This window comes from Passer montanus, unplaced genomic scaffold (assembly GCF_014805655.1).
Source record: "Passer montanus isolate IOZ18808 unplaced genomic scaffold, ASM1480565v1 scaffold25, whole genome shotgun sequence".
NCBI classification, from domain to species: Eukaryota; Metazoa; Chordata; class Aves; order Passeriformes; family Passeridae; genus Passer; species Passer montanus.
In genome coordinates, this window is record NW_024367149.1 from 9014545 (window position 1) to 9028604 (window position 14060).

The window sequence follows — 14060 nt, forward strand, 5'->3', positions numbered from 1 at the left end:
CACCAAGAGCTGGCAGAAACAGGGCCCACGAGGCAAACTTCTCCTTTGGAGACTCCAGCTCCCTGCATGCCTGGGAGAAGGGACTGCACCAGCAGCTGACTGGAAACTTATCCAAAATTCTCATGGTTTCTTTCACCCAAAAATCGCTTCCAGTCTTGTAGGGCCAAGGAACATTTTGTTGGAAGCACAAAAACTTGCTTTTGAAATAGGAGAATAATGCAGGCAAATGTCAGCACGGTGCAACAGCACAGTGCCACTCTGTGTGCTGCTTCCTCAGGTACTCCAAATTTCTGGCCCGAGTCCAGCTTCTCAAACACAATGGGTTCTCCCCAGTGCCATGTATTGGCACAGGTCTCTCCCTAATTCTGAACATGCTCTGAGAGGGTTTGTCCTCCTGCAGTGCTCTCCAGCTGCTGCCTCCAGCCTCTGACCTTTTGAAAGCTACCTGGGAAATCCCACATTTGGTAAGAGACTTTTTAAAGCAAACAGTTTACATATGATTAATTCTTCCTGTAGACCTCAAAAAAACCTCCTTCCCGATTAACAAAGGTCACTGAATCTCAAAAGTTAATGGCAGACACTTCAAATATATTACAGCCCTTCTCTAAAAAAAAGCTAAGTAAAACAGAACTGGGTTTGTCTGGAGAAAACAGATGTGCCAGAAGAAAAGGCAAGAAGCTGGGGAGGTACAAACTGGAAAACTGATAGAGGAGCAGCTGTGGGTTAATCTCAAGAACTGGAGAGGAATGGGGCAGGAGCTCTTGCCAGAGCAGCCCCAGATTCAGAAAAATAAATATATATCCTAACAGTGAGCACTGCTGGAGTTCCTGTTGGAGTCACTGGGTAGTGGGATATTCCCTGAGTGCACTTTCCCTATGAAAAACCCTATGAAAATGTGAAAATCATCTTCCTGCACATTCCCATCATACCTTTCTCTATAAGGCAGCCATGATTTTGCTACCCTGACTGATCCATAAAAAATTCATAACTGTTATCCATGCTCAATAATTACAGTATTAATATTTGGGTAATTTAGAAGTACCTTTCTCCAGCAGAGTTCAGCCTGTGCCACTGAAAAATGCACAATTTAAGTGTTTATGACTAAAACTGTTCTCTTTCTTTTCCTTCTCCATTCATACCTCCAAAATGTTTTCAAAATGTTAGTGAAAAGAGGAATTTGAAGAGGGAATCTCATTACTTCAAGGCAAAATTAAAAAATTATGAAATGCATAATGCCCAATTTATCAATCAAAGCAAACTCTGCAGTACAGACACACTGAAAGCCCTTCACTCTCTAATCACTAATAGGTAAGACTATCAAATTCAGCCCTACACTCTATTAGAATTGCAGTGGAAAAGCACTTAGTGTAATGCCCAAAGACAGCTCACCAAATACTGTTCACTTGGCTCAAAGACAAGGCAGAAGATGTTAATAATTTGAAAGCTTCCTTAACTAGTGTGCTTTATCAACATGCCCAGAAAATGAAATAAAATACCTACACACAATTTCTGTAGATTAAAAAAAAATAAAATCTGACTTGTATTCAGTCCAAGAACTGTGAGTATTTCCCCAGATTTGTGAATTACCCGTGGATGCCTTGCTGCAGAGCCCATCACCTCCCCATTGCAAACTGCAGGAATCATTTCCATTCCTTCTTTCTGACCACATTAATTTCAGGCTTGCTTGTAGCAGGATTTTTTTTCTATCTCCCCATTTTCCCATCAGTCTCCCAAACACCAAAAACATACAGTGTAGGCAGAGCAGTGATGAACTTCATCCGATCTTCTCTCTCAGTTGTGCCTTCTTTCCTTGACCTCCTCCAAGAGAGGAGGCAAAGACACCAAAGCTCTGTGATCATCAGGTCCAGTGCTCATGTCCTCTCTTTTCATGTTATTTTCAACCTCAAACTTCAGTTTTCCTAAGGTTTTCTTACTCTCCAGAGTAAATATCACCAAAAGAGCATCACTGTAAAGCACCCAGAGCCAGAGCAGAACCACCCAGCTGCAGACAGCAGCACAGTTGTGACAGGGGGATGTAGCAAACACCGAGTTTACACACAGACAGAGACACTGTGAGCTGGTGACAAGCAGTACAAAGACTCATTTGATGCAAAGACAGAATGACTGCATTGCTTATGTCAAAAAAAGATCAGTGGAAGCATAACAACAGAGCATTCTGCATGCTACACACACCGCATAAAGCACAAAAAATACTCTTTATGTTTCCTGCGCTTTTCTAGCCTGGTTTCTCAGGAAAAAAACAAGAGCTGTGCAATTGTTCTGTCACTCATTGCTTCCCCAAATAACTTTTGAACCTGTTGGCTGGTCTCAGGTTTGACAGATAGGCTGAGGTCTCAAAGGGATCACATTCCTATCAGATGCGTGAAAATAATAGAGACTCAAACCGGTGCCTTTGCCGAGCTGCCCCCCGTGCCGTGCCTGCCTCTGCTCTGAACCTCAGGGGTACCAATTAGCCCACGAGCCAGGGCAGCTCTGAGGAGCAGGGAACAGCTGAGGGAATGCTGGAATGCTTGCTTACATCTTCTGACAACGCTCCCAGCAAAAACATCGGTGCGCGCTCCGGCCGCAGGATGCACCGAGAGGAGGGATCAGCTCTCCAAACACGGGACATGGTGAGGTGAGAGCTCAGATCCATCCTCCTCCAAGCACAGAAAGGCAGAGCAGAATCCCAGAATGCCAGTGCTCCCAGCCCGAGCTGGCCTTGGTGTGTTTGGTGCTTACTTTGTCCTCAAACCCCAAGTCACTGATGGTGCCAACGCCCCAAGGACTGCCCTGACCTCCCGAGGCTCACCAATAAATGGCAATTTCTTCCTCACCCTCCCCTGCCTGCTCCTCAGCAGCAATTCAACCTCTGAGCTCCTAAAGCACACGTGCATTTTCTTTCTGGCATCACCAAAAAAATAAGAGAAACGTTGCCTGGCAAAGAGTAAGATTTCTGTTCAACGTTAAGGCGATGTGTATGACAGGGAAGTTACAGGACTCTCATTCTAATAGCCAATGCTGCTAATTAAAACTGTTTTGGAAGATCTGCAGCCAGCATATAAATCACCCCTCTATATGCTATAAATAAGAGGCAGATACAGAATTGAATAGCTCCCATTTGTCAACAGAATGAAGAGATTTGATTGTGTCTTTTTGAATAATAAATCCAGACATACCTAGCAGGGCACGGAGAGTTGCTCCAAGTGTCTCTTTTATCAAACAACAATGATTATATTATAGGGTTTGCATTATGGACCATCATCCATTTCTCTTGTTTTCTCATTTATCGCTGACATCCTCCCTCCCAGATGAAACATTTTGCTCTGCACAGAATGTGTTCATGCAAAGATCTCAGGAGTCAGGCAGGAGCAAACACTACTGAGTCTCCTGATGCAGGGTGCACCTACCAGGATGTATCACAGAGCAGGAGTTTTGTAGGAAAACTGGGCTGGGGAAGCCTAAATGCACAGATTTTTCACCCTAAATACACAGGTTTTTCACCCCATCCCTTTTTCCACAGCGCTTCTAGAGGACACTCAAAATGCACTGGGTATCAGACAGAGGAGAATCAAATCATTCTCATTGTCCATTTATGCAAAACAATGCAGAGAACCAATGATAAAGTCTTGAAGATCACCTTAAAACATCACTGAACAATGGAAACTCCAAAGGTACCCACACACAAGAAGCAGATTCTTAAAAATAATAATAATAATAACAGTAACAATACCTCTCTCCTGTGTGGAAATCTCCATTCTTAATAATAATAATAACAGTAACAATACCTCTCTCCTGTGTGGAAATCTCTTTCCAACCATGAACACTACATTCCATTCACAGCCACCATGTCTTTCTCACTGGAAAAGAAAACAAACAAATGGGCACCAATTAGAAAAGGGCATTTATTAATGCTAAGTTCAGAGTAGCTTCAAATTTTGCACATGCACTCATAAAACAGAAGATTTAGGATTCCCTGTCACACGGGAGGCTGCAGAAGGTTAATTGAGTTCACTGTAGAAGTATCATTACCTCTATAACATACCTAAGGAAAAAAGCACAGCAGTCAGGTTATGAAGATAGATTTATTTTAAGCCTTTGAAACTATTTGTCAAATTTTTGCCCTCTAACAGGGTGAGGGTTCCTCTCGCTTTGTCCCTAAGTTCCAGTGCAGCTGAGCAGCAACTTCCACAGCATTTCCTCGACTGTGGATTTCACAGATTTCCCCCAGAGATGCCCTTGTCCCACCCACTGACAGACTGAGACAGAGAAGTTGCGACCTCTGGCATCTATTCCCATTTTCCCAAAGGAAAAGCATTCTCTGGGGTGAACTACAGGATTTCCTCTCCCCTGCTGAAGGAGCAGCTGCTGGATGGAAGACAGTGAAACCAGCTCAAGGGGATGCAGAGAAATTCCTGTGGGCTCTGCCTTTATCTTTGCTTCTTCTGGGGCATAAAGTGGGGAGAAACAAGGGGGAAATCTTCCCATCTGGGATCCCTCATCCCACCTTCCAAAAAGGGCAGCAGCTCCCTGTGGTCCCCTCAATATCACTGGGATAGACAGCCTGCTTCTCACCTGCTCAGGCTGGTAAAGCTCTGACCTAGGTGTGCTTATTTTACCAACAGTAACTGCAAATCCAGATGATTTTATTATTTTGGGGTTATCTTTGCCAATAAAAAGGAAAGGACAGCACGGGCTGAAAGAATTTGATGGCTACACAGTTATTTTGAGATCTCAGCCTGCATCCCGAGGTGCACACCTGGCTGTCTGCCCTCCCCTCCCTCCCTGGAGTTTCTGAGCCTAAATAATGTCCAAGGCACCACAAGCCAGGCCATGGCTCCCATGTCACCAACTCAAGGACTTTGCAGTCCCTGTTTTGTGCCTGGTGATGACAAAAGTGACACAAAAGCCACTGCAGAGCAATTCACAACGCAGGCACACACAGAGCACGGAACAGGCGGATGGGACTCAGAGCACAGAGAGGACAAAACATCATTTTAACAAAATCCATTTGTTCAGATGACCCCGACTTGAAATTAAGGTGTTAAAATCCAAGACAAAGCGGATTTCTGATTGGCAGCCAGTGATGTCAGCCCTGTGCCAATTATAGAGGGAATTCATGTGGCTGCCTTTAAAAAGAAATAATTCCCTCTCTGATACAGCAATAAGACATTGTAGACAGCCTATTTGCAGGGGATTACGCGGCACTTCTCAGGTAGTTAAAGTCACTGAGCCTTTTGACCTTGTGCCTCCTAACACTACAGGAGGCACAATCACCCAGGGACACGCTGCTTATCATGTGTGTCTTATTGCTTAAACAAAACCCAGCCACCCAGCAACCTGAGCCCGCCACCCCGGGCTCTTTGGCTGTGAATTATTACGCCGAAACAACACGAACATAATAAACAGCACTATTTATTAGCTTATTCTATGATTTCAGAGATGACTACACAGGCTGAGAAAGTAGAGGAGAAAGTGCCGGGCTGGAGTGAAACCATTTCTCAGGTCACTGCCTTAAACACAGATTTTTCGTGCTACCACGATGCTTGCGCAAGGCGAGTAAATCTTTGCAGTCCTGAAGTGGCTGGGATTAATCGTCCCTCCAGATGGGATCCGAGCTCACTCACTGCCACAACGTTCAGCATGTAATGAACACCAGGCAAGGTGAAAATTGATATCAAGAGCACTTCTAAGAGCTAAAAAGTTAACACCTAAATTGGAAATCAATAGATGCTGTAAGTATTGATCAGCAGAACAGAAACCCTCGGGTTTTTGCCTCTGCTGAGTGGATGCTATGGAGGTTGTGCTGAAGTTCCACTGAAACACCCTACTTTAACAGTTATTAACAAAAAACAAACCACAAAGCAACCCAACCTTATGGAGTGATTATCTGACTTTATGGAGTGATTGTCCAACCCTTCCACAAGTGCATCCATGCAGAACAATTAGGAACGTGCCAAGCCAGGTGTCAGCAGCGACTTTTTTTAGTGTCCCTTGGCTTCTGAAGCCATGCTTTTGTCCTCAAGACAAACAGAAGAAGCCAGAGCTGAGGAGCAGCACCTTGGAGGAGGATGGAAGGCCTTTGTGGATCTGTGCCTGGTGATGGAGCAGAGATTTTGCCCTGCTCTGGTGGGGACACAGCTCCTTGGGTCAGTAGTAGGTGAAGGGCAGCTGCAGAATGTGTCATCCTATGCCGTGTATGTGCTCAAAGCAGGCTTTTCAGACACTCCGATGAATGAAAGAGCTGTGAAAAACAAATGTCTCATTGTTTGAGTCCTCCAGTATACAAGGAAGCATGAATTTCTGTGCTCTACATCAAAGAAACACTTGACCTTATGTGATCAATTCCTCCTCCTAATTATTACACACTGAAAGACCTGAACTTCTGCGAAGTCTCCCAGGTGAAAGGGGCAAGAATATCTCAGAAAAGGTTAGAAAATCCGTACATTTCTATAAATATTTGTTGGTCTGCATTCCTTTAACTTTGCATGATTAAATACAGCCTGCTTCTGTTCTTCCACTTTATCCTCCGGGGAAATTTATCATCAAAATTATTGTACAGCATTCATTACTCTAGCCTCATTTAAAACCTTGCCCTACTTATTATTTAGGCTGCAAAAAAAACCACGTTGCTTTGTATAGTATTTCCTATAATAGTCTCAATCATTACATTTAAAAGATTGCTGTAAGGCAGCTTAGCCTGCATTAGAGGAAAATAAAGTGGGATGCCATAGTTAAGTGTTACAGTTCTAATTCAGCTTTTGTTTCCCAAATCATAACAATGCAATGTTTCAGTTCCTTAAAAGTCTCTCGCTGCTCATTAGCAGCATCCAGGACTTCAGCCCCTGGAATTCAAAGGGACATCCAGTGGTTTTTCTGCCTTAAAAATGGTGGGGAAAGGCAGAGGGATGGGAAGGAATGGAAGGGAGGCAGGAGGCTCCATCAATTAAGAGGTGGGGCTGTCTTTTAAATCAGTGGTGCAGGGAACACAGTCAGCTGTGACAGAGCAGCAGGGAATGCAAACAAATTATGTTTGTTTAACCCTTACTCAAAATCTCTGTTTAGGACAGAGAGACAGACATGGCTGTTGAAAAGAAACAAATGCAGAGTTTAAACGGAAGGAAAAAAATTAACTTAAATCCCAGTAATGCTACATGAAGCCTCTTGATTTGGGCTCCTTCAATAATGAGACTGCTCTGACGCTGAGTTCCATTGCTGGCCTTTTAGATAACACTGTGTTCGTGTTTGTCCAACCCTTCTGTGCTCCTGAAAAAGCACAGCTGGTCCTGCACTGCAGGCCCTGCTGGGGAGGTGACCAGGGAAAAAGCACCTCCTCCCCATCAGCAGCCCCACCAAGATCTCCTCCTACATGGGCTGCAGAACCAGACTTTGGCTTCTGGTTTGACCACATCAAACTCAAACTGAGTTTGAGTGAAACCACAGGGTGGGCAAAAGCCACTCATTAGCATAGCATATTTTTTGGAGGTTATGTCATGTATTTACTGTTTAAATTGTTCTGTCCTCCCTCACTGCCTTCTCTGGAGCTGACTGACCTCAGAGGCTTTTTGCTACCCCAGATCTGGCTATCCTTCCCTCTCTTCTCCATCCCAAACCAAAGACCTACGGGATTTAGGAACACACAAGGAACCCCTGGTTTAACCCTCTGCGAGGTGAAAATTCCCCAGTTACTCCTAATCTTCAGGTTTTGATTCCTGACTCTACTTTTCCCTTTCATCCACCCACCTTGTCTTTCCGACTGTTTTCTACAAGGGGCCTTGCAAAGACCTTTCAGCATTGTAAATAAATGAGATAAACCAGTTCCTCTCTCTTCCTTTCCTATTGACAAGTTCAAAGACTTCCAAGAGATTAAGAGAGAAAGACTGTAAGTGACCTGCTGGGTCATCAAGCCTAGGCTTTCCCTATCACTTCCAGCCATATCCTACACTACCTTTCTACTGGATAAGCCTGATCTTATCAGCGTCTCCCAAATGTTTTCTTTTTTTCTTATCATTTGAACCAGTTTACGAGGTACAAATGAAAGGCTTAGTGGTCTGTAACTCCCCGGATCATTTTCTTCCTGGTGTCACTAGAAGGCACTTTGTCCTTTCTATCCATCCAGCACACACATTCCTCATCACCCACGGGAAGGGAAAAAAGAGGTGAGTTTTGGTGGAAGGAAGGGAAGAGAACAGGATGGTGAAGTTTATGTTCATACAGGATGTACTGCCAACTGCTACATGCAAACTGGTGGAAAAATGAAAATTCCTACTTTATCATAGAATCACAGAATGGTTTATGTTGGAAGGAACCTTAAAAATTATTCAGTTCCAACCCCTCCTTCCACACCTTTCACTGGAGAGAGTGGTCAAGGGAGGGATCAATACTTTCCTTGGCTATTATTTTATCATTAGACTTCACAGATAAATAAATATTATTTTCTTTTCACCACTAATTGTATGGATTCAGAGCTAACAATGAAAAATATGCAACACCCTGCTATTTGTCATGCACCAAACAGAGCTTTCCCATAATTCTGGTCAGCAGAGGCTGTTCCTGATCGGTTCTGATGAGCTGCTGATTCTGGAGGGACCGTGCTTATTAACTGTGCTGTGCAAATGGGGAAAATCACCCTCCACAGCCACCCCAACACCCAGCTCTGGGTGCCAAGAGCTGCTCAGGTTACAGTGCTCACACACAGGGAGCAGCTTGGCACCTCCTCTGGGTCCCCAGTTCTCTTCTTACACACAGCAAATATGTCAACAGGACACGGTTTCACCTCCTGAAGCTGATGTGTGAAACACTTTGGTGTAACCAAAATGTCCCCCCAAACCAGGATCCTGGAGCAGCCTCCAGAGCACACAGAGATGTGCAGGGCTTGAACTGCAGAGCACCCACTAATGCAGCAAAAATGAGGATTGGGGTGAAGCTGAACAGATCCTCAACACTTAAAGAGGAAGGGGAGGAAGAAATTTTTATTTTTTTTTAGTGATGCATTAATTCTATAACTTGCCATACAACCTTCTTTTCTTCAGAAAAAAAAATAGGGGTATGTTTGTTTTCTGTAATAAATTGGCACTGTCCTCTCTTTTATGAAACAAATCTATTTGTACTTGGATATTCTGAAAAACAGCAAAACCCTTACATAAGCATTTAGACAAAAAAATATTAACAAAACCACTTTCAACCTAACATGACTCCCATGGAGAGCTTGTCTCTTATGGCCTGACCACAATCCCCCATTCCCAAACATCCTGCATTGCTGGAGGAGGCAGAGGAGTTGGGCATGAAAAACTGGACTTGGGTCTGAGAAGAAGTAGAAGGAAGTGTATTAGTTTTTGTCTTTTTTTCTCACTATCCTACTCTGCTTTTAAGTGGAAATAAATCAAAATCATTTTCCTCAAGTCCAGCCTGATTGTATTTCCATGTGAGAGCCTTAACAATGCCATCCACTCCCTGACCCCCAGATGACTTTGCATCAGCAAAAAGGAAAACCACCAGCACTGAGGGATGCTTGGGGGATTATCAGCTGCTTGTCAGAAGATGACTCACAGAAATCACACACCTCCTCCTCCATCTCAAACCAGAAGCAATGAGCTATCAATTGGCAAGTCTTTTCTGTCCCAGACCTTCCAAAAGAACTGATTTTCAACATTTTAAGCTGAAAGGTCCAAGTCCCTAACTTGAAGGGATACATCTTTTCCTGTGGTCCTTTTTGCAGATTTTACAAGAGGTCAGCCAACAAAACAAGGTGGTCAGACCATCAAATGTTTGTGCTTGAGATGGCTGATTTTGACTTCTGAGTAGCTGGGTCTAATTCTGTCAGTTCACTGTCACTTTCCTGTCCCCAGCCCCTGCGTCTCTTATCTGTTAAAAATGAAAGGTTTTGAACAGGAGCGAAGGTCATCTCTGCCGGTGCTTCTGTTCCACAGCCAGTGTTGTAGAACAAATACTGATGAGGATCATGATGATAATGAGGAAAATAATAATGAGCATTGATCTCGATGGAGATGCTCCTCTGTTCTACCCAGGCCACTGAGATGAGACTCAGGAATCCCCAGACATAAAGGATGTGTCACACTAAACTTTAATTAACAGCAAATCACAACCCAAATGACACATTCCCCCCCTTCACACTCTCAATTTTCATAACTGACTTTTCACAATGAAACTCCAGGGGACATCTGAAACTAGAGAAGAAAGCAAAAAAAACTTCTTTCTCCACATGCAGCTGGTTACGCCAAGGGAGCCATCCAGCCATGATTCCTCTGATTTTGTACAGCAGAAACCACGAGCAGCTTCAGCCTAGTCCATGGAGAGACATCAGCAGAGATGAGAGGAGAATTAGATCTGCTGTGCTCCAGGGAGACACTCCTGGCACTGAGCATTTCACAGCTTCCCCTGCTAAGGGTGCCCTCGGTGTCACCAAACAAACCCCATGCTCCCACTGGGTGACACTTTTCACTTCTCCAGCATTTTCCCCACACAAACAAATCAACCTGGTCACTGTAAGGGACAAGGCCTTGCTGGCCAGGTCCCCTTGTTCCCAGCAAGGAGCACTGGGATCACTGGTGGCACCGTGGCATAAACAGCTCTACAGATTTCCAGGGCTCCTGTCAGGATCAGAAAAAAACAATGCTCAAAGGAAAGCCATGTAGCTGTAAATAACCAAAAAATAGTGTTCAGGACTGAAATATTTACTTTTCAGATACGATTTTGGCTGGTGATGTTTCTGTAATATAAATATTTTAATCTTGGTTTCACATGCCAGGTTTTTCAGTTTTTTCCCAATAAATATGAAATATTTTTTTTTATTGACACACTCTAAAAAGCATGGGCTTTTTTGACCCTTTCTGTCAAAGCCTAAGGGAGATCTTGTTTATGAAAAGTGCAACATGCAGAATTGTTTTAAAGACTTTTTTTTTTTTAATAACTACCATGAAATCGTCAACTCATTTTATGGACTAAGTAGAAGGAAGTAAGGAATATCTCAAGCAATTCCATGCATCTATATCCATTACATATAAACTCGTTTCATATTGATCACGGAAAGAATAAATTGTTCAGATTAAATCAATCTCCAGTGGGATAAGGTCACAGACTTGTGCTATTAACTGCAATTGGCCACTTAAGGAGCAGATACCAGCAGAACAGTCAAAAAACCCAGGTACATCTTCCAGGGATAACATAGCCCATAAATGTTCCCCATGGAAAACTTCATGTACAGCCACAGCTAAATTCAGAGTACAACAGGAAACAGACAATGGGAGTTTCAGAGTTCCATGCTGTTGTTCAGCCATCTCTCCTCCCTGCAAGCAGCTCCTACCCAGTAAAGAACAGGAGATCTCCTGACAGCAGGAGATGCAGCTGATGAAACAGAGACTCCAACCAGAAGGACACAAAGCTGCACAGCCCCATCCCTCCTACATGGCTCTGCACAGGCAGAATCCACATTTACAGCACTGGGCAGACAAGCAGCAAAGGTTCCTCATCCTACCTTTAGGAGAAATAAATAATTGTGCTTTAAAAAAAAAAAAAAGTGAGAAATAAAAGGCCAAGTTGGGATAAAATTCAAGCAATGCCAGTCTTGCAAATTGTAACTCAGGCAGCTCGGAGTGCTGCAAGACAGGGATCTGTAACCTAATTGAAGTGAATAGCTTGAAGTGCTCTGCTATTAGGGAATCAAAGCTCTGGCATATCTGCTGCAGTGTCTGTGAAACAGCAATAACAGTGTTTGCCCACCTTACGGAGATAATAGAAGTGGTTACGTTTGTGCAGAAATGTGATCATGTAAAAAGCACTGTGGTATATAAGTGCTAAATATTATTATTAGGTGTATGTTTTGGTACTCCAAAAAATACAATTTATTCAAACTCTATTTCTTTGACACTTGTAACAGGCTTCCAATGTGGCTTAAAACCCTTGCTCAAAAATAAACATGAGAATAATGAGCTTTCCTTATTTAATTCACCAAATAGGCACAATAAGCTCATGTTTAAACAAAAAATGAAAAGGGAACTTGCTGCTGTGCCAGAACAGCAGCACAATCAATTTTAATTAGCATTGCTCATTGTGGGAAATGATAAGGTATCAGTCATAGTAATTGGTGGTGTTGACAATTAGTCAAAGTTATTAACATCTCAAGACCCAGGACAAAAAAAGCTTGCTGAATTTTAAATATCTGGAGAAGGCTTGCCTCAAAATCCTTGATTTTCATACAGTCTGAAAATATTGCTCAGATTTATTATTTGTCAGCTTCCCATCAGAGCAGAAGCACTGGGATAACACCACCAACCTGACATGGCTGGTGCTTGATCAATCCAAATCCAAAACTCCTGCTGGGAATGGGGCTCCCTCCTCTCCTGCTCCCTCCCTGCTCCCAATGCTCATCCCAGACCCTCTCCCAGACTGAATGGATCAGGGAATGCTCCCAGGCAAGGAAAGGCCTTGGAGTGGAGCATCTCCAGCGAGGTCCCCATGCAGGAACAGGATCCTTTGTGTGCCAGAGCTCAGGTGGACGCTGCCCCAGATGCTCCTTGCAGGAATTGCCTGGAGCACCTCATTTAATGGCCAATATGAGCAATGCCTCAGGCTTCTGAGGAGCTCAGGTGTGAAGCAAAGCCTATGACAAGACACAGTACAGGGCACTTCAGGGTTTTGTCCTGGCCTCTCCCACAAATGTCCTGCCTGTGTTTGCTCTCTGACTTCTGCGGGGAGAGAATCTGGCAAAGAGGTCAGTGATGACATGAACCAGGTGAGCAAACCAGAGAGCCCACCTGTGTGGTTCATACCACAACTGACACAAGGATTTCTGATATTTCAGTAAAGTTTATAGGTTAATATCAGGTTATTGTTCTGGCCACCAAGACCATACATTCTCCAAGGTCTAGCACCTGGCTACTTGTACCTTCATGTTTTACTGGGGAATTCCTGAGACACCCAGCATGCAGCTGCAGAGAGCACCAAGTGACCCACCTCAATGACTTGCATAAGGATCACTTATGGACACAGCTGATGTACACAAAAAAGGCAGAAAAACATTGTCCAAAAAGCATTTATTTAATCTGACAGACTCCTGACCACCTGCCCTACAAGACAAAGATCACAGAAATACTCTGTCAATTGTTTTCTGCTAGAGTTTCAGTGAAAACTCAATATATTCCACCTCCCACATCCTGCTGTCCCCTCACTGTAAATAAGATGTGTATAATACTGCAATAGCCATCCTTCTGCTGTAAGTAGGTGTTAGAGTTTAAAATAGCAGAGGTGACATGCATTACTCATTTGTCCTTTCGCTCGCTTTAATGAGTTTATTTGTATGGAAATTAAAAGCCAGGTAAAAATACCATCTCTGTCCTTAACATATGTATCTGTTACACAACCACAGTGATTCTCCTGACCCTTCTTCTACAACCACCACTCCCAAACTGGTGCAGCCTTTCAAGCAACAGAGCAAAACACCAGGCTGCCACAAAGGAACAAATCCTGCCTGGCAGATGCTGCTGAGCTGCACCACTGGCACAACTGTCAGAAAGCACAGTCCTGAAAGAAACTCCCCCAAAACCCAACTGAGATTCAAAGCAAAGAAACTCTGATTTAAATTCCCTCTCAGCCCACAGCAGCAGCGGGGCTCTGCCACTGCGGCCGCCAGATAAACACCATTTTCAAGGTCAATTTCCTATGACCAGTTGCTTCATTTCTCATCATTTTCTGTCCAACTTCATAGATTACCACTTAAAATTGATTTATTCTTTCCCTTCCCAGCATTACTTTGCACTTCATTTAAAAGGGAGGTCGGGGGGGATTTTTCTCTGTGCTCCCCACAACGCCGCCGTCATACAACGATGGGCTCAGCTGGGTTTCAATTGACTGAAACGGCTGCTCAGTAAAGCAGTGCAGAAAGTTTATAAAAGCCAAACCAAACCAAGAGGCACCTCCCAACCACTTCCCCCGCTCTGCCCCACTGCTAGAAATACTGTTTTTTAGAGACAGTGACTCGGGTTTCTACATATGGAGCTTTGTTGCAAAGCAATGTTTTCATAGCCCCTAACAGAGCACTGGAG

General features: G+C 43.7%; 1 protein-coding gene across 5 annotated transcripts in view; it reads right to left on the reverse strand.

Annotated features, from left to right (window-relative positions):
- DAB1 (DAB adaptor protein 1) overlaps positions 1 to 14060 on the reverse strand; it is a 409388-nt gene that overhangs the window by 205585 nt on the left and 189743 nt on the right. For 3 of the 5 annotated variants that reach the window (XM_039711669.1, XM_039711665.1, XM_039711666.1), the window contains exon 2: positions 3789 to 3860. The gene's annotated coding sequence lies outside the window, so the exon portion shown is untranslated. Of the gene's footprint in view, positions 1 to 1587; positions 1974 to 3788; positions 3861 to 14060 lie in introns of those variants that run through there. The other 2 variants (XM_039711668.1, XM_039711667.1) reach the window with 2 other exon arrangements.